The sequence below is a fragment of the Furipterus horrens genome, unplaced genomic scaffold (assembly GCF_987537825.1).
Source record: "Furipterus horrens unplaced genomic scaffold, mFurHor1.1.pri manual_scaffold_3, whole genome shotgun sequence".
NCBI lineage: Eukaryota > Metazoa > Chordata > Mammalia > Chiroptera > Furipteridae > Furipterus > Furipterus horrens.
Genome location: NW_028327173.1, coordinates 132,662,535 through 132,682,936, shown reverse-complemented (window position 1 = coordinate 132,682,936; position 20,402 = coordinate 132,662,535). Strand labels below are relative to the sequence as shown.

Sequence of the window (20,402 nt, the reverse complement as noted above, 5' to 3'; positions counted from 1 at the left end):
ATAAACATAATATAAAAAATAAATAATGTCATCTTAATTAGGTTATTAAATATTAGTCAAGTAAAAGCAAGTTAGAATAAACTTAATTTCTCATTTCTCTATTTCAGGGTATCAAAAGGTAAACGTTAAGTAAGTTTATTAAATTAAATTTAAAAATTATGAAACAGATTAGGTCTGATTTTTAGTATCTTTCAGGAAATAGTTCAGTGTTTCTCAAAAAAAGTGCAGATTTGCACATGAATATTCTTCTAGACATATTTGTGTCTTGGAAAAGAAAAACACATATGGAGTTCAAGAGTTTCTAAAAATAAAACAAACCAGTATGATTTTTAAAGGATTATTATTAAGCACTAAGAGAAACTATTTCATCTGGGTTAATAGCGAGATAAATGGAAAATAGATATTTAGCTGTTTGGTTATAAATTAAAGAACTATTCTGTCATAAAAACTAAAACTCCCAGTACAAAAACATGATTAATCTAAGGTAGAAAATTTTTAACTAAAATAAATAAAGATAAATTAAATTCTTAAAGGGACACAAAGATAATTTCTTTTCATTAGTTTACTCATATTTGGCCCTTTTATGTCTTTCCCTCTCTTGGCAGTACAATAAAATGCCTTGATATCCTTTGGCTTAATAAGATGTATACATTCATGCCCACACTGCCAGTAATATTTCTCATCTTTCAGAATGTAATGTTCTAATCATAAAGGAATAATAGAATGAGGGAAGATATGATCTTATATAGGATATGATGACTCATTAATTCTCACATACCGATAATTTGTGTAAATCAGGATGAATGAACATAAACTACATAAAATAACTGAGAGGTTTAAGAGAATTTACAGTAATTTGTTATCTAACGAATTTTTAATTCATGCAAGTTTTAATAAAAGGAAACTTGCTAAGGCATTTCAAAATTTATGTTGAGATACACTCAATTTCAATTAATTCACTGCACCACTGAAGCAGAAAATGTCAGCTTTATGAATATTAGAAGTGGTGTCTGATTGCATGCTACCATATACATTACATTTTACATTGTGTGGATATAAAGTTAATTCAAAGTCAACATAAGATGACTATACACACACACAAAATGGCTTTTTGATGTAATTTTTAAAATGTACTGTTTTATGTTTGATGATGTCTTTATTTGCATCAAATTTCTTTTTTGCTTTGTGCCAAAATACATTTGAATGGAAATAAAACAATTAGCCATATTAGCATATAAACATGAATTTTTTTTTTTTAAGACAGGGAATACTTTATTCAAACCCTTCAGAGAAGTGGACTAGCTGGGTCTGTAACAAAGCTTCATGTTTTAAAGCATAGGCCAGTAATTGTATGAGTATACACTGCTACATACAAGTTAACTGATCAGACCACAACTTTTCACGTTTGAAACAGAATAAGCTTCCCTGTAAAAGCAGCACCGTTGACGTTTTAACTTTAGTATTCCTCTCCTTCTTCCTCACCCTCTCCTTCAACAGAATCCACACCAACCTCTTCACATTCCTTCTCTAGGGCAGCCATGTCCTCACGGGCCTCAGAAAACTCTCCTTCCTCCATGCCCTCACCCACGTACCAGTGGACAAAAGCACGCTTGGTGTACATCAGGTCAAACTTGTGATCCAGGTGAGCCCAGGCCTCAGCAATAGCTGTGGTGTTGCTCAGCATGCACACAGCTCGCTGTACTTTGGCCAGGTCTCCACCAGGCACCACAGTGGGAGGCTGGTAATTAATGCCAACTTTGAACCAGTGGGGCACCAGTCCACAAACTGGATGGTACGCTTGGTCTTGATGGTGGCAATGGCAGCATTGACATCTTTGGGAACCACATCACCACGGTACAACAGGCAGCAAGCCATGTATTTACCGTGGCGAGGGTCACATTTCACCATCTGGTTTGCTGGCTCAAAGCACGCATTGGTGATCTCTGCTACAGAAAGCTGTTCATGGTAGGCTTTCTCAGCAGAGCTGACAGGAGCATATGTGGCAAGAGGGAAGTGGATGCAGGGATAGGGCACCAGGTTGGTCTGGAATTCAGTCAGATCGACATTAAGGGCTCCATCAAACCTGAGGGAAGCAGTGATGGAGGACACAATTTGACCTATCAACCTATTCAGGTTGGGCGCTCGATATCGAGGTTTCTACGACAGGTGTCATAGATCGCCTCGTTGTCAACCAGGAAGGCACAATCAGAGTGCTCCAGGGTGGTGTGGGTGGTGAGGATGGAGTTGTAGGGTTCAACTACAGCTGTGGAAACCTGGGGGGCTGGGTAAATGGAGAACTCCAGCTTGGACTTCTTGCCATAATCGACAGAGAGACACTCCATCAGCAGGGAGGTGAACCCAGAACCAGTTCCCCCACCAAAGCTGTGGAAAACCAAGAAGCCCTGAAGACCTGTGCACTGGTCAGCCAGTTTCTGAATACGGTCCAGGACGAGGTCAATGATCTCCTTGCCAATGCTGTAGTGTCCACGGGCATAGTTATTGGCAGCATCTTCTTTGCCTGTGATCAGCTGCTCAAGGTGGAAGAGCTGGCGGTAGGTACCAGTGCGAACTTCATCAATGACTGTGGGTTCCAGGTGTACAAACACTGCCCTGGGCATGTGCTTGCCAGCACCTGTCTAACTGAAGAAGGTGTTGAAGGAGTCATCTCCCCTACCAATGGTCTTGTCACTTGGCATCTGGCCATCAGGCTGGATGCCATGTTCTAGGCAGTAGAGCTCCCAGAAGGCGTTGCCAATCTCGACACCAGCCTGGCCAACGTGGATGGAGATACATTCACGCATGGTTGCTGCTTTGCGGCTGCCTAATGTATGACGGAGAGGAAGAAGAGAGGTTGTTGCTTCTTACAGCGTGACTCTTAAGCGGTCGATGTAAGAGAACCTGCTAAACATGAATTTAATGTTGAGAAAAATATAATTTTTTTTATTTACCAAATCATTGGCATTAGTTTGGGTATTTTAAATAAATACCATTTAAATAAAGAACATTTTAACATTTATTTATGTTGGTTTGAATATTACTTCATTAATACCAGTGGCTTTGAAGTTGAAATGTTTGAGACTGTACTTCAGTAATATTTGTTAAATTGAATTAAATTGTCATTGCCATTGACATACATGTAAAACAGGTTTCACACACACACACACACAAGATGGTTTTTCATGTATACTTCATTACTTGTGTATCAGTTAAGGTGTGATAATGTAAAATTCTTGTGTATTTTTGAGGGTATTTCATAAATGCATTTGATTTTTGGCTGTTTTAAAGAGAATGGATAAGCATACTTAGTCAATGAAAAAAGCCAGATTTTTTTCTTTTTTTTCCTTTAATAATGATAATAATTTCTTATCTTATATTTATACATATCCTATATTAATTTTTAAATTCATGGTAAGAGAAATTGATTGAACACCTACTAAGTTCACATTACTTAGGCAATAATAATGATTTGTAAAGTATGGAAAAATTATTTACCTGCCCTTGTAGTGCTCAGCTTGCAAGGTTATATGTTATAAATGACACTTATAAGTCTGTGTGTTTATTTCTTCATGTGTGCTGAATAAAATAAACAGGGCCAAAAATTGAACTAACTTCCAGAAAAAGTTTACTTTTTTTTGTTTTGTATTTCATACACCGTTGTCCTTTATTAGACGCTCCTCTGTCAAAGCCTACAGCTATTCCCTAGTAGCTAAAGGATTATACCCAGTTTCCTTTTAGCTCTGAGATATCACTACATATTTATCCCACTCAAATTACCTAAGATAATTTTTCATAGTCTTCCAAATATACACTTTTCATCAATTTTTGTGACCCTACATTGCCTCCTATTTAGAATGTCTCTCCATGAATAGTAGCTTTCAGAGCCCTTTAAGACCAGTATCAGTGAGATCATCTTCCCATCCTGAGGTCATCTCCTGCCTCTTAAGATGCTTGAATTATAATTATTTATGTACATAGACTCATAGAAAAGTAGAATGGAGAGAAATGTTAGAACCTTTATAATGCACTTCTCTCACTTTTCAAGTGTGGAAACTTACATCCTTAGAGATGAAGTGACTTTGAAATAGTGGGTTAGACATTCACTTTAACCATCCATGTAAAGGATAAAACCTTTTCTAAACTCAACATGAGTTTACTGTTAGTACCTGACAACTATTAGTGACAGAGTGTTCTGCCAGCTCTCAAGATGGTCCCAGTTAAAAGGACAGTATTGGAGCTGCACCTTCTCAGATGCAATTCCTGTTTTCATTACTTTGAGTCATAATGCAATTTTATATTAATTGGAGATTTCACACTTCTTTTGGAAAATGATGGAATGATACTACATTTTTTCTCAGAGGTCAATGTAAATGAATACAGTTCGATTACAGTAAGTTTAAAAATTATACAAGCATGAGTTTCATACATTGTTCCTTCTTTATCCTAGGAGCTTTTAAGGTGCTGCAAACATGGCATTACTCTATTGAACAATCTAGTCATCTTTCACTTAAAAACCAGAATCCATGGTTGATGAATCCATTTTAACTTCTAATATATATGCTCCCTTTGTGAAAGGGCATGTTATATTCATTTTTAATTCTCTAATTCATGTAACATTATTGCTTAAAATATCAGGTATCAGCAAGAAATGTATTAAATATACATTAGATGACATGGGACACAAATTGAATGTTAAAAGGGATGAGATATTTTTACATCTGTACACACACATGATACATACAGTACAATATGCAGTTACTGCTATACAATGACAAGTTGTGAATGGATAGGTTTATCTTCATGAGATATTGTAAATGATGTGAAGAACTGATCAGCATTCAGTTAAGTACTTTTTTAGACAACAAAATATTTCAGTAATTCTGGAAAAAATCAGGGGAACTATTTCTGTGTCTAGGAATGTATGAGGACAACAAAGGGTGGAGAGAAGTGGGAGAGGTTGTTATAGTAGGCCAGGAAATGTATGGTGAATGTATATACCCAGCTAGTATCAGATAGTGCAGTTCTGGAGGATATATCCATGAATCATGGAATCACAGATGTTTGGAGTGCGAAGGAACTTTAGAAACCAACTCTTGTGAAGGTAAAAGAGAATGCTGAAAATCTATGAAGCAAAAATATATGAGTTTTTGCATTTTTTAATGAGGACATCTTTCAGATAATCAAGTGGTGTGTGTGTGAGGAAAGAAAATTGCTCAATATCTCCATGTTTTGGAGAAAATGTTTGAGATTTGTAAATAAGTGAGTTTCCCAGTTTGGTATGTGTGTGTATGTGTGTTTGCCTAAATGCACAACATTGATCAAGTCATATGATCTCATGTCCTTTATTATAATAGCTTATCTGTAATCTCCTTTGGGTTTTATACATATACAAAATTGTTAGCTATAAATTATGGGGATTTTATTTACTCTTTTTCAATTCCTACTTAATTTTTTTCTTTTTTTTATAACTCTGGTATTTCCCAAGACAATGTTAAATATAAATGGAGATATTGGACACATATCAATTATGGAAACATTTTTTAGATTTCACTAACTTAATATCAAATTTGATGTATGTATTTTTATAGCTGTTCTTTTCAGTATAAGGAAGTCCCTTTTAAGTTGCAGTTGACCAGAAGTTATTATCATTAATGGGTGTTGGATTTTAACATATGGCTTTTATGTATCTATTTAAATTATTTTATCCTATATGAAATTAATGTGTTGAATTATTTTACTTTGAATGTTAAGCTCATCTTGTTTCTTGAGAGAAAATGTGCCATAGTCATCATATATTTTTCTCTTCATATGCCATTGCAATTATTTTATTAATATAATTTTATTTTTAGTTATAATTTTCTTACACATTCACAATGGTGATTAGATTGTGCTTTTTCTTTTTTGTGATGTCCTTGTAAACTTTGTTTGTCATTGTTATCCTTGCTTCATAAAATATGGAAATGTTCCATATTTTTTATTGAAGAATTTATGTATGACTTTTCTTATTTCATCCTTAAATATTGGAAAAAGATTATTGGTGGAAACATCTGGTGCTAAGATATTCTTTGTGGGAACTTTTTAAATCAATTACAAATTTATTTTTACAAATAGATATAGAATCATTCATATTCTCTCTCCTTTGGGAAATTTTGGATTTATTTTCCCAGGATATTTTCCATTTTTATCAACATGACCTTAATACCTTCCTTTACTAACTTTTTAATGTATGTAGGATTATTATGATGTTAATTTTTTATGCTTGATATAAGAAAATTGTGCCTTCTCCCCCTTTTATTGATTTTAATATTAAATAAGCAAAAATTTTGGTTTAATTTCATTTACATAAATATCTATTTTGTATATTATTAACTCCAACTATATTTTATTTCTTTTTATATTTTGATTTTACTTTATCTTTTTTCTGACTTCATAAAAGTATTTATTTCAGCCTTTTATATTTTGCTGTTATTTGTTTTAAGGCTAGTTATTATCTCTATCATAGCCTTGCTAAAAAAAGTAAGTTTTAATATATATTTCATTATTATTCTTTTCATAATATTATTTCTATAGAGATTTTTTAATGGAATGTTTTCAAATATATTATTAGTCTCTTTTAGGGATTTTCTAATTTTCTTTTGGTGTTTGATTTCAGTTTTGTTTTTGTTTTTTGCTTTCTTTTTTTCCTGCAACTTTCAAACATTTGCTTTGTGGCTCCTATGTACTCTCTTTCATGCACACTTTAAAGAATAAAACATATGTTTTTTTAGTTACGTAGATTTATGTATGTGAAATAGGTTGAGTTTTATAATTGTATTGTTTAGTTCTATATATTTGCATATTTTTGTTTGTTGCTATCAGTTATCGAAAAAGTGCTCTGGAAAACTCACTCTAATTTGGAATTGGATATTTTTCTTCATTTTTCAGTTTTAACTTCATATAATTTGAATAGATATCATTTAGCAATTACAGTTTTCTAATGGTCATAAATTTCTGGTAATTTGTATTATTAACCCATTTAGCATGTGTAATGGCCTTCTTTGTTTAAGTGTACTTAAGTGTGCATTTCTTATCTTTCTATTTTTACCCTTTCCTAACACTGAGTGCGATTTTAGAAAGCATTATAAGTATTGTTATTTTCTAATTCACTCTGTAAGATTTACCTAAATATTTAGCTTACTTACATTAATGCAATTACTTACTAATCGAGGTTTATATCTCTTGTCGTAAGACTTGCTTATGTTTTGCTCTACTGGATATCCCCCTCACTTTTTATTTCTTTGTGCTGTCTTCTCTATGAACTCTGTATTTTAATATATAAATTGTTACTATTATTTTTATGGCTGTGAGTACAGAGTTAACAAACTACATGAAAAATTGATTTTGAGTTATCTTTTCTTACTTGGCTGTTTCACGTAGTAGAGCTCTGATGAGAGCACTATTTCAGTTGTCATACTAATAATAAATATCCTACAAATGGACTGGTGCTGGTAGTGATGGTTCATGGATGAATTATAAATATCAGGTTGGAAAACACAGCTTTTATTTTCCTTGTGTACAGAATGATTTATAAAGAGGTCGGGCTTTTGTTGTTGTTTTATGCAAGAATGTGGAAGTTAATGCCCAAAGCTTTTTATATGGAGCCAGTAGCTTCAATACTGACACTAAAACTTTCACATGTTAAGTGAAAGAATTGTCCCTGTATTTTTGTATGAATTCCCATTTGAAGAGACATGACTGATGCTGCCATGTGGGTATCCTGAGTGCATTGTCATCTATGGTCTTTTAAAGCTGAGTAAGCTGTACTAACTTTAGAGAGTTAAAAAAAAAAAAAAAACGTCTTATTAATGATGTTCTAGCAGAGTAGGTATTGCAGCAGTTACCCCATATATTATAGCATACATCCTTGATTTATAATAATGTAGTAGTAACTATTTCTCAGATATTTTGTGGCTTAGACTATTTAAACTCCATTCACCTCAGTTTTCTCCTTTTGCCAAGTTTTAAATTTAGCATATATTATGCATATTAAAACATATGCATTTCAATTATGTATATATTTTAAACATTGTTATATTTGTTATTTACACTCATTATTATATCTTTGCTTTTTTTTTTTTACTTTCTGCTTTTCTATGCTTCATTCTGGGATTATTTCCATTCTGTCAGAAGACTTTGATTTAGTATTTTTGTAGGGCCAGTTTTGGTAGTGAATAATCTCAATTTTTAATTGTTATTTATTAGTGCCTAATTCTTGTAGACAGTTTTTAAATCTTTTTATATTAATATTTTTGGTAATAACATTTCCATGAATTATCTACTAATTTACATCTATTTTTTAACTAGTACAGAATTAACCTTTTAATAATATTTCTGTTGGATTGATTATTTTCTATTTCTAGGAGAAGAAATTTTTGTATCACAAATTAAAAACACCTAGTTTTACATTTATTGTGCATATTCACTAACAAAATTTCTTTTTTCTTGTCCAGCTGTTTTCTTCATTCAGTACTAGATGCTTAAGAAAAATTGCTAAGCTATGAGTTACATTCTCTGGTATCATTATGAAGTCTGTGGTATGAAAATATCAATTCAGTGCAGTAGTTATGCAATTTCTATGCATTGAGCATGAAGTAGCAGCTTTCATTAGCAGGTTTTCACAGTCAAAACTGTTATTTCTCTACCAATATCTCTAATTCAAAATGCAAGCTGTTTGTTTGCAAACAGAAAAATTGAAACTTGCCAAGTATGTTAATCATTAGTTTAAAAATCCCTTAAATGTCTCATGATCTAAAGAACAATTGAAAATTCGCTTCTTTATGCCTTGTCTATATATCTCATTTTTCTGTCATTTTGATTGAAACACGAAATCATTTTTAAAAGCCCTTTTTTCGATCTGTTAATGGATATTATTAACTTTTAAGGGATTGAGCTGGGTTTGCCCCTAAATTAAATTACTGTAAGAGTTCTATAGATTAGTAGAAATGAAGGATTATTCTACAGAAGTTTAGATTAACCTTTACTATCCTCTATAATATCTTGCCTATAGATTTGGGATTCATAACTTTAGTTCATTATGTCATATTCCAGAACACATTAAGATGTTTTAGTCACTAACTGATATTGTGAAAACTTTTATTGTTATTAATTTTTATAAATCCTTTTAGTCACTAATGTGATATTGTGAAAACTTTAGGTTGTTATTACTTTTTATAAAGCCCAGATAACATAACAATTTAATAATTTTTAACATTAATGATATTATTACCTTAATATTTGTTACATATAAATGTCACTAGAAAATTAATTATCTTTGTTTTATAGTTGTCTTACTTTCTTTCTTTTTAAAAGAATCTTTGACAAAGCAAAGTATAAACATGCAGTGTAATGGGACAATTAGTTCGCTCAATGCCAGCATTAATTTTCAACTCAAATTATTACAAGTATGAATGCTATAGATACTTCCATCTTTAATATTTGCTGCTTTTCTTAAAGAAAACATACTTAGAAAACAATTTGAAATAAAACATTTTGTATATTTCTCCCTTTTTGTTTAAAAATACTTTTGTCTACCTTTCAAATTTTTCTATAATTGTTGGATTATTTTTGTGTGATCTTTAAATGCTAATATCAGTAAAGTAAATTTTTTATATTGAATTCAAAATTATACATTATTTGTACCATTTTCAGGGGAATTCAGAAAGTTAATGTATCATTCAGGTTATACTATGAAGGGGTATTAATATTACAATAGTAATAATCTCACACTACCTATATATATATCATAAATGATGTGATGTATGCTGGTTTCAATGTATAATATATTTGCTACAATAGAGATATACTTTTAGTACATTTAAGATTCTGGTTTACAGACCCATGAAAAATACTGCATTGTTCCTCTCCTTGCAGTAGTCATAATCAGCCATTTTCCCCATCACTTTTCAAAAATTCTGAAATGGATTTAGGAGTTGCTGCATGTTAGTAAAGGAACATGTGGATCCACAGTCCATTTATCTGGAACTCCCAAATAGTTTGCTTGAACTCTGTTTTGTAGTTTCTGCACATCTGAAATGATATCCCTCCAAAAGGCTCTAAGGTCAGTGCAAACAACAAATAAAGTCAAAGATTGGCTATATTTACAGAACTTATGGCAAGAAAAGTAAGCAAGACCAGTAGAGAAGTAGGAATTCCAAAGAAATAGAAGGCCTTTTAAGAATACGTGACACTTATTTATCACCTGTTAAGGCATTTCCTACATATTTCTTTGGATGAGAACTAGATAGAAGTTGAAAAGGAAAATTTAGCTATGCCCTTCTAGAAATTGGAGAATACACTACTAGAACTCTATGATTTGGTTTTATAACCAAACCTTAGAGAAGCTCCAATGTTTCTGTTGCACTGTTTGCAAATCATCAACCCCAAAAAGCTTGTCAATTCTACTCTGCTTCAATTTCTGCATTTGTAAAGTGTCAATCTCTCATGTAAATGTAAAATACTCCCACTGTGTAACAAAATTTATACTAGACTAATATATATATATATATATATATACACATACATATATATATACATACATACATATATATATATATACACACACACATACATATATATATATATATATATATATATATAAAGATATGGTAAAGAAAAATTGGATCTTAAGAAGTGAGAAAAAACACTGAATTTCCTAAGATATGTGATTTTTTTTAAGCAAAGGAAGGTCAGGAAAATATTTAAGTACAACTCCTTTTAAAAACACTTAAAAGTCACATGGCAGCTTACTATTGATATAAAGGAATGTTTTGTCAACATCGATTTTGCAGGATTAACCATTCTAATTTTGTCTATGGGACAGAAATGAGAAAAGGATGAAATTTTTGCTACTCTTTTTTTACTTTTATCTTAAAAGTAATTGCCTAGGAAGCAGGGTGTGAGGAAGACCATAAGTATAATGGGATGTGTGAATTAAACTGTAAACATACAACAAATGGTAATCATAGGAAGAAGCAACTTCCTTAGGCTGAATAATGCCAAGACCAGGTAGACAATGACTTAGGTCCAATTCTATTACAGTTGTTAATACATCTAAAAAAAGAATTTCTATATCGTAAAAAAGTAAGATGATATAGAAGCATAGGAAGAGAAACATTGAAAAAGGTGTCTTTAGGAGGGCTTTTTTAACCTCTGCCCAAGGTTGAGAGTTATGGACACCAAGAACTAATTAGAAATATATATTCCAAATGTCATGATGTATGCAAGTCTGGTGTACTAAAATGCCAAGTCCCCCTACTCTGGCGCATACTTACTGAGAGATTCACAAATTATAATTTGCTTCTTCCAGTGTGTTGTCTAAACAGAGTTTCAGTGTTCTTTCACTTTAGAAGATAGATTTTAAAGTACAAATCAGGAAGATTCAGACAGTTAATGTGTCATTCAGGTTATGCTGTGAAGGGATATTAATATTACAATAGTAATAATCTCACACTACCTATATCATAAATGCATCTACTTACTATAATACTATAAAAGTTAGTCAGCTTTTCAAAAGTAGTCCAATCTGGAGCTTGACAATATTAAGTTTGTGGACCAATTGAAAACATTAACAGTAAACAAGCCAAGTTGTATCCCTTTATTACTGCTTCATGTTCAGTATCTGTCCAAATATTATAATCTGTTGAAAAATTAAAACTTTCAGTCTGTGAATTCATATTTGTGTTGTGGATTGTAGTCATGGAATACCATTATGTTCAGTAAGAATTTCTGCAAGAAAGGATCACAAGAAAACCTGTAGTGAGTGGAGGCAAGAGTAACATTTTGTCCCAAGTCATCAAGCCTTTTTAATTCTTTATGATAGTTTTATAGTTTACAAGTCAATGAATCCTTAGACCATTGATAAAGATTTATAGCAAATCACACCTAAGCCCAGGTACTCCGTAAAAAATATTATTCTGCATTACCACAAATCAGACCTACTGTGATTCTGTCTCCTTTTTATTTTACTTATTTTTGAGGCCTACACTGACTTAGCTCTTTCATAGACAATGAGGAAAATTCTAAATCTCTCAGTGCTTTCATAGCAAAGAAAAGGCTCTAGAAGCTCTCCAGAGGACTTGAGTGATGAGTGAATATCAATAGATTTATTTAGAAGAAAATATTATATATGTGAGAAGTTTACTGAAATATAACCAATTTATCATGTCTTCTCATGTTTATATTAATTCTATTTTATACCCATGGTTCTATATTTGAAAATTATACATGTATTCACATTATGGCATGAAAGATAAAGAGATTTAATTCCAAAATGAAAAAAGAACATGGACAGTATATCACTAGTCAAATTATTTTTGAATCCATTGATTTTTTATTTTGTTGACATTAAAATATTAAATTCTGTGAAAAATGCCCCTCAGAAATGTTTTTATATAAACTTGGCAACGCAGAGACTAACTGACAAGGCCTATATGCAGAAACACAATTAATGACATGATTGCTTTTCTGTTTTTCGTAAGAATGATAGTTGGTTATGGCTTAAAACTGGAATCATCAGCAGAAGATATGCTAATACTTTGACGATACTTACCAATCCAACAGAGAGTGTGACACAGTAGATAGGACTAGGACAAAACCCACTCAATAATTACACAACTAATTTATGGCTAATTAATATCACTGTAGAGTCTGGTTCTTATGTACATTCAGTAGCTCCAAAGCACAAATGGTAAGAGATATACAGGCATACTGTGTTATATTGCACTTTGCTTTAATGTGCTTCACAGATATTACATTTTTCATCAATTGAAGGTTTGTGGCAACCCTTTATTGTGCAAGTCTATCAGCACTATTTTTCCAACAACATTTGCTCACATCATGTATGTTTTACGTTTGATAATTCTACAAATATTTCAAGCTTTTTCATTATTACTATATTTGTTATGGTGGCCTGTGATCAGTAATCTTTGATGTTACTATTGTCATTGTTTTGGGTAACTATGAATCACATCCACACATAAGACAGTGAACTCAATTGATAAATGCGTACATCTTACTGCTCCCCACAACAGCAGTTTCCCCATATCTCCTTTCCTTTCCTCGGGCCTCTCAATTTCCTGAGACACAACATATTGAAACTAGACCAATTAACAACACTACAATGGGAGAAAAGTGGGACAACTATAATAGAAAAACAATAAATATTTTTTTTTTAAAATCCTACAGTGGCCTGTAAGTGTTCAAGTGAAAAGAAGTGTTGCACATCTCTCACTTTAAACCAAAACTAGAAATGATTAAACTTAGTGAGATAGGATGTGGAAGCCAAGATAAGCTGAAAGTTAGGCCTGTTGTGCCAAATAGCCAAGTTGTGAATGCAAAGAAATAGTTCTTGAAGGAAATTAAAGCTACTCCAACGAACACATGAATAATTAAAGAGCCTTATTACTGATATGGAGAAAGTTTTAGTGGTCTGGATAGATCAAACTGCCTGCAACATTTCCTTAAGCTAACGCCTAATCAAGAATAAGGCCCAAGGTGACTTCAATTATATGAAGGCTGAGAGAGGTGAGGAATCTGCAGAAGAAAAGTTTGCAGTTAACAGAGATTGATTTATGAGGTTTAAGGGAAGAAGCTGTATTTATAACAAAAGTACAGGTGAAGAACAAGTGCTGATGCAGAAGCTGCAACAAGTTACACAGAAGATCTAGCTAACATAATATTGAAGTACTAAAAAACAGATTTTCAGTATAGGTGAAATGCCTTATGTTGAGGGAACAGTGTGTCTAGATCTTCCAAAGCTTAGAGAAGAGAAGTCAATACCTGGTTTGAAAGCTCCAAAGGACAGGTTGACTCTCTTGTTAGGGTCTAATGAAGGTCGGTGACTTTAAGTTGAAGCCAGTGCTTGTCTACCATTCCAAAATGACTAGGACCCTTAAGAATTATACTAAATCTACTTCACTTGTGGAACAATGTAGCTTGGATGACAGAACATCTGTTTACAGCTTAGGTTACTGACTCTTTTATGCCCTCTGTTGAGACCTACTGCTCAGAAAAAAAAATTTTTTTTTTGAAGTATTACTGCTCATTGACAGTGCAGCTAGTCACTCAAGAGCTGTGATGGAAATTAATGTTGTTTACATGCCTGTTAGCACAACATCCATTCTGCAGCCCATGGATCAAGTACTAATTTTGACTTTCACATCTTATTACTTAAGAAATACATTTTTAAGGCTCTAGTTGTTATAGTTAGTGATTCCTCTGATGGGACTGGGAAAAGTAAATTGAAAACCTTCTGGAAAAGATTCATCATTCTAGATGCCATTAGAAAATTCATGATTTATGAAAAGAGGTAAAATATAAACAATAACAAGAGTTTGAAAGAAGTTGATTCCATCCCCCATAAATGACTTTGAGGGGTTCAAGATTTCAGTGGAGGAAGTAACTACAGGTGTGGTGGAAATAACATGAGTACTAGAATTAAATGTGGAGCATAAAGATGTGACTGTATTGCTGCAATCTCATAATAAAACTAATTGATAAGCGTTGTCTTATTATGGATGAGCAAATAGTTTCTTGAGATGGAATTTATTCCTAGTGAAGATGTCGTGAATATTGTTGAAATGACAACAAAAAGGTTTAGAATACTATGTAAACTTACTTGAAAAAGCAGTGGCAGGGTTTGAGAGGAGTGACTCCAACTTTGAAAAAAGTTCTGTTGTGGCTAATGTGCTATCCAGCAGCATTGCATTGCGCGCTGCAGAGAAAGGGCTTGTGAAAGGGTCAGTCGATGTGGCAACTTCGTTGTGTTCTTATTTTCAGAAATTGCCACAGCAGCCCTAACTTTAAGCAACCACCTCCCTAATCAGTCTGCAGCCATCATCATTGAGGCGACCCCTCCACCAGTAGGAAGATTATGACTTGCTGAAGGCTCAGATGATGGTTAGCATATTTTAGCAATAAAGTATTTTTAATTAAGGTATGTGCATTTGCACACTTAGTAGACTACTGTGTAATGTAAACCTAACTTTTATATGCATTGGAAAATTAAAGTATTTGTGTGACTTACTTTATTACAAGTTCACTGTAGTGTGGTGCTCTGGATCTGAATCTGGCCTATTTCTGAGGTATGCCTGTAGTGAGCTCCACTTTAATTCAGATTGTTTAAACACCTTTTGGATTTATACAGACAAGTTCTGAGGCAGAAGAGGGGCATATTTATGGTTCTTCAAAAATTAAACATCTAACATAGGCAGCAGTCAGGAATTCAAGAGATACAGTATTTACATAAAAAGAAATAGGAGCAGATAAAGGTATAGAGGATACTGGAACCACTAAAGGCAAAGAAACTTATTAAGAACTAGCTAGTTTGCCAGAGTTTGACCAAGTGTGCAGTGACAAGGGGTTGAGTGGTAGTCATTGTAGGGAACTGGGGTATTAGCCTGGTAAATTAGGACATTTGCAGCCAGAGTATCCACTGTGAAAGGATGAAAACTACAGGAAAAATAGAAAGTGTTTGCTTCAGGATCTTTTCATGAGCCAAAGGCTAAAACCTGGACAATGAATAGATCCTTGGTCTTGTTTCAACTAAAAACAATTTATTTGGCTAAGAAAAAAAGGGCATTTTAGGTTATTGGTAAGCCAAAGCAAACTGGAGATCATGAATCTGCAGAGACACTGTACATTTTTCCTTACGATTTTCCAAAGCATAGACAAAAAGAAAAAAAAAAAGTTCATTGTAAGATGGATCCAGCAGCACATTGTACACGAGCCAGTACATATAGCAGAGGTGAAATAATTGATAATATAGTTATTAATGGAGTACCTCACTTCCCATATATCAGGACACTCAAGTCCCTGGTGAACTAGTGATTCTCGTTAGACTTCTACCATACAGTATTTAACTAAATGTTAAAATGCATCAAAATTCCTTAGTGGCCAATACAATATAGTTAGTCTAACTAGCAATTAAGTCAGTGCAGGAGGATACTCCCATCATTTATTGAACTTCTATTTTGTATTATATAGTCACTGCTGGATGGTTCCATGTAGGTTAAAGAAATGACATGAGAGATAAAAGTGAAAAGGTTGAGTTATAATTGTTTTCTCTATTTTCCTTTGCAAACCATTAATATTGCAGAGTTGAAATCTGTTTTTGAAAAGGCTTAAATAAACTTTATGTGTTATGAACAATATTTTGCGGGCTAGTTTCAAATGATGGATAGCTTTTATAAAGATAAAATTATAAATTATGAAATGTGTCCTTGGGAAGAATCATTTTGAGAAAATATATCCTTTTAATCAAGTTTCCCTATTCAATAGTTTATGAATATAAATAACTTTGCGAATCACTAGATGAAGGTAAAGCTTTTCAGAATTAGACCATGATAAAACTTAATTGTACTTTAAATGTTTTTAATGTCGAATGTTTCTCTTTTAAGGAGTAAATATCATTTAATTTACGAAAAATAGTAATAATTTAAAGGTCACAGACTCTACCTTGTTTCCCCTCTTTGACACCTTTGTGCATTCATCTCATTGTTTGACTGTTTACCTCATGTATTCAGTAATATAAATCCCTTGGCATTTAGCTGGATCTTTTTTCCTCTCGTGGCTTGAAGTTCTTTCCCTTTTTTAATTAGATTGACCTTTTGGTTCACTTGAATGCCCTCAACCTGACAAAGAATAACTGTTCTCTGCTAAGGCAACCAGAAATGAACAGAGAAAGATTGAAAACACTGACATAAAAATGAAAATTTTTGATACAGTGTTCTGGGTGTTATAATTGTAGAATCGTTACTTTTTATAGTCACTAACATAGAGAAATAACCCAGCTCTTCACAGTTATCAGAGCTTTTATGTGATGAGCTGCTTCTCATCTTCCCAAGTGGATACTTTTATAGTGCTCCTTAAAACTAACGTCTTTAAAGTGTTTTTAAATGTGTAGTAACAGCTGACCTGACTTACCTTCCTAAAACCCAATGAGTATTATTAAAGAAATAAAGTGTGACTGGTTCTCACTATCATTCAGTCATTGTGTGACATATACATACACACAGTGACTGAACGACACATTTCTTTTTGTAAAAGTAAATTTTAAAGAACATTTAGAACTATAGATATTTGTTGAGGTTGAATCCACACTCATAAATTATCCAACAAACTATAAGATTCAAATATTTATTACATAAATTTTCACATGTGACTCATAATATATAAGTCATATAAAATTATGAGACTAGGTAATAACCAAGCTATTTTGACTAGTGCATATATGTCAAAGCTTGAGACATAGAGTAGGTAAGAATTTACTCTGAAAACTTTTTGCATACAATATAGCCATAACAATATTAATACAAGTAACTGCTAATATTTTAAGACATCACTTTTCAGTCCCCAAAAGAAAAAGGATCTATTTTAATATGTATAATATTAGTAATGAACTGGCTGATACCCATGCAGTTATTTCTGAGTTATCAGTTGACAATTTAAGTAGTTGCTTGGTCAGCTTGGCCTGAAAACAGAAAAATATGATAATTGAATCTTAAGATACATAAAGCAATTATAAAAGAACACCAAGGTAAGGCATTTTGTCCAAATTTCTAGGCCTTATCAAATTATATAGAACTAAAGACAGAAGAGATATCAGACAACTAGAGAAACAATCCATTTAAAAGAATGGGATGTAAAGACTGATATTAGAAAAATTCTTTGAAAAGGAAAATTGATATAATTTTATTGCAAGCTCCATTTTAGACTTCTGTGAGGAAGCAAAAAAATGCCCATGAATACTAGTGTATGGGAAACTATTAATAACTTATTTTTGATTGAAAAGAATATCAGAATACATAGTATGGTAAGGTCTGTATGTGAGTGTGTGTGTATAAAGATATATGTATGATTCAGGCACTTATTTTTCCATTATTTATAATTTGAATATATAAAACAAGTTTAAATCTTAGGGATTAGTGTTTATATCATGAATAGTTTTTGATTATAAAGAATTTTTTATATTTTTAGGGTAATTTTTAATTTTATTTTATTTTATTGTTGTTCAATTACAGTTGTCCCAGTATTTCCTACATGGCTCTTTCCTGCCCCGCCTCCCCTCCTCCCCCACTTCCACAGTCAATCCCCACTGTATTGTCCATGTCCTTGGTTCCTTTATACTTGTTCCCCTTTTTTTCCCCCTTAACCCCCTCCATCCTCCCCTCTGGTCACTGTCAGTTTGTTCCTGATTTCCATGTCTCTGGTTCTATTTTGATCATTGGTTTTGTTCATTAGGTTCCACTTATAGGTGAGACCATATTTGTCCTTTACCACCTGGCTTATTTCACTTAGCATAATAGTCTCCAGTTCCATCCATGCTGTTGAGAAGGATAGAAATGCTTTTTCTCCTTCCATTGTGTAAATGCACCACGCTTTTTTTAACAACTCATCCACTAATGGACATTTAGGCTGTTTCCAGCACTTAGCTATTGTAAATAATGCTGCAATGAACATAGGGGTGCATAGGTTCTTTTGAATTGGTGTTTCTGGATGCTTAAGAGTACAATCCCAGCAGTAGGATCACTGGATTAAAAGGCAGTTTCATTTTTAGTTTTTTGAGGTAATTCCATACCGTTTTCCACAGTGGCTGCACCAGTCTGCATTCCCACCAACAGTGCACTAGGATTCCCCTTTCTCCGCATCCTTCCCAACACTTGTTGTTTGTTGATTTGTTAATGATGGTCATTCTGAGCAGTGTGAGGTGGTATCTCATTGTAGTTTTTATTTGCATCTCTCTGATGGCTAGTGTTGTTGAGCATCCTTTTATATGCCTATAGGCCTTCTGTATGTCCTCTTTGGAGAAGTCTGTTCAGGTCCTTTGCTCGTTTTTTTATTGGACTGTTTTTCTTTCTGATGTTGAGTTGTGTTAATTCTTTATATATTTTGGAAATTAAACCCTTGTCTGATGTAAGTTGGCAGATATGTTCTCCCATATAGTCAATTCCCTTTTCATTTTGATGATGGTTTTGTTAGCCATGCAGAAGCTTTTTAATTTGACATAGTCCCATTTGTGTATTTTCTTTTATTTCCCTTGTCCTATGAGATATAGCAACAGAAATATTGCTAGCTGGTATCTGAAATTTTTATGGCATCATGACTTATATTTAAAGTCTTTTATCCATTTTGAGTTTATTCTGATGTATGTTGTGAGTTAGTGGTCTAGTTTCATGATTAATTTGTTTTTTGCAAGTACCACTCGAGTTCTCCTAACACCATTTATTGAAGAGACTATTTTTGCTCCATTGTCTGCTCATGCCTCCTTTCTCAAATATTAATTGACCTTAGAGTCCTGGGTTTATTTCTGGGCTCTCTATTCTGTTCCATTGATCCGTGTGTCTGTTCTTATGCCAGTACCAGGCTGGTTTTGGTTCCAGTGGCCTTGTAGTAGTTTGATACTGAGTATTATGGTCCCTCCTACTTTGTTTTTCTTTCTCAAGATTGCTGAGGCTTTTCAAGGTCTTTTTTGGTTCCATATAAATTTTTGTAGTATTTGTTCTAGGTCTGTGAAATATGTCATTGGTATCTTAACAGGAATTGCATTGAATCTATAGATTGCTTTGGGTAATAAGGACACTTTAGTAATGTTAATTCTTCTGATCCATGAACACGGTATATGCTTCCACTTACTTGTATCTTCCTCAGTTTCTTTCTTAAGTGTTCTATAGCTGGTTGAGTATAGTTCTTTTACTTCCTTGGTTAAATTTATTCCTAGGTACTTTTTGTTATTGTTGTTGCTATGGTAAATGGCATTTTTTCCTTATTTTCTTTTTCTGATATTACATTGTTGGTGTACAAAAGTGCCATAAATTTCTGAATATTGATTTTGTATCTCGCTATTTTGGCAAATTCACTTACTAAGTCAAGTGGTTTTCTGGTAGGGTCTATAGGGTTTTCTAAGTACACTGTCATATTGTCTATAAACAATGGCAGTTTTACTTCCTCCTTTCCAATTTGTATGCCTTTTATTTTTTTTTCTTATCTGATCACTGTGGCTAGAACTTCCAGTACTGTGTTGAATAAGAATGGTCTAATCGGACATGCTTGTTTTGTTCCTGATCTTAAGGGAAACCCTTCTAGTTTTTGCCCATTGAGTATGATGTTAGCAGTAGATTTTTCATTATTGGTGGGAGTACAGTCTGATGCATCCACTGTGGAAAATGGTGTGGAATTTATTGAACTACCTTTTGACCCAGCAATTGCTCTACTGGGAATGTACCCTAAAAATCCCAAAACACCAACTGAAAAGAACTTATGTACCCCTCTGTTCATAGCAGCAGTATTTATAATAGCCAAGAGTTGGGAACAGCCTAAGTGCACATCAGTTGATGAGTGGATTAAAGTACTGTGGTATATTTACACAATGG

General features: G+C 33.1%; 1 pseudogene; it reads right to left on the bottom strand.

Moving 5' to 3' along the window:
• Positions 1 to 1,253: 1,253 nt before the first annotated feature.
• On the bottom strand, positions 1,254 to 2,816 carry LOC150015967 (tubulin alpha-1A chain-like; annotated as a pseudogene).
• Between the last annotated feature and the right edge of the window lie 17,586 nt (positions 2,817 to 20,402).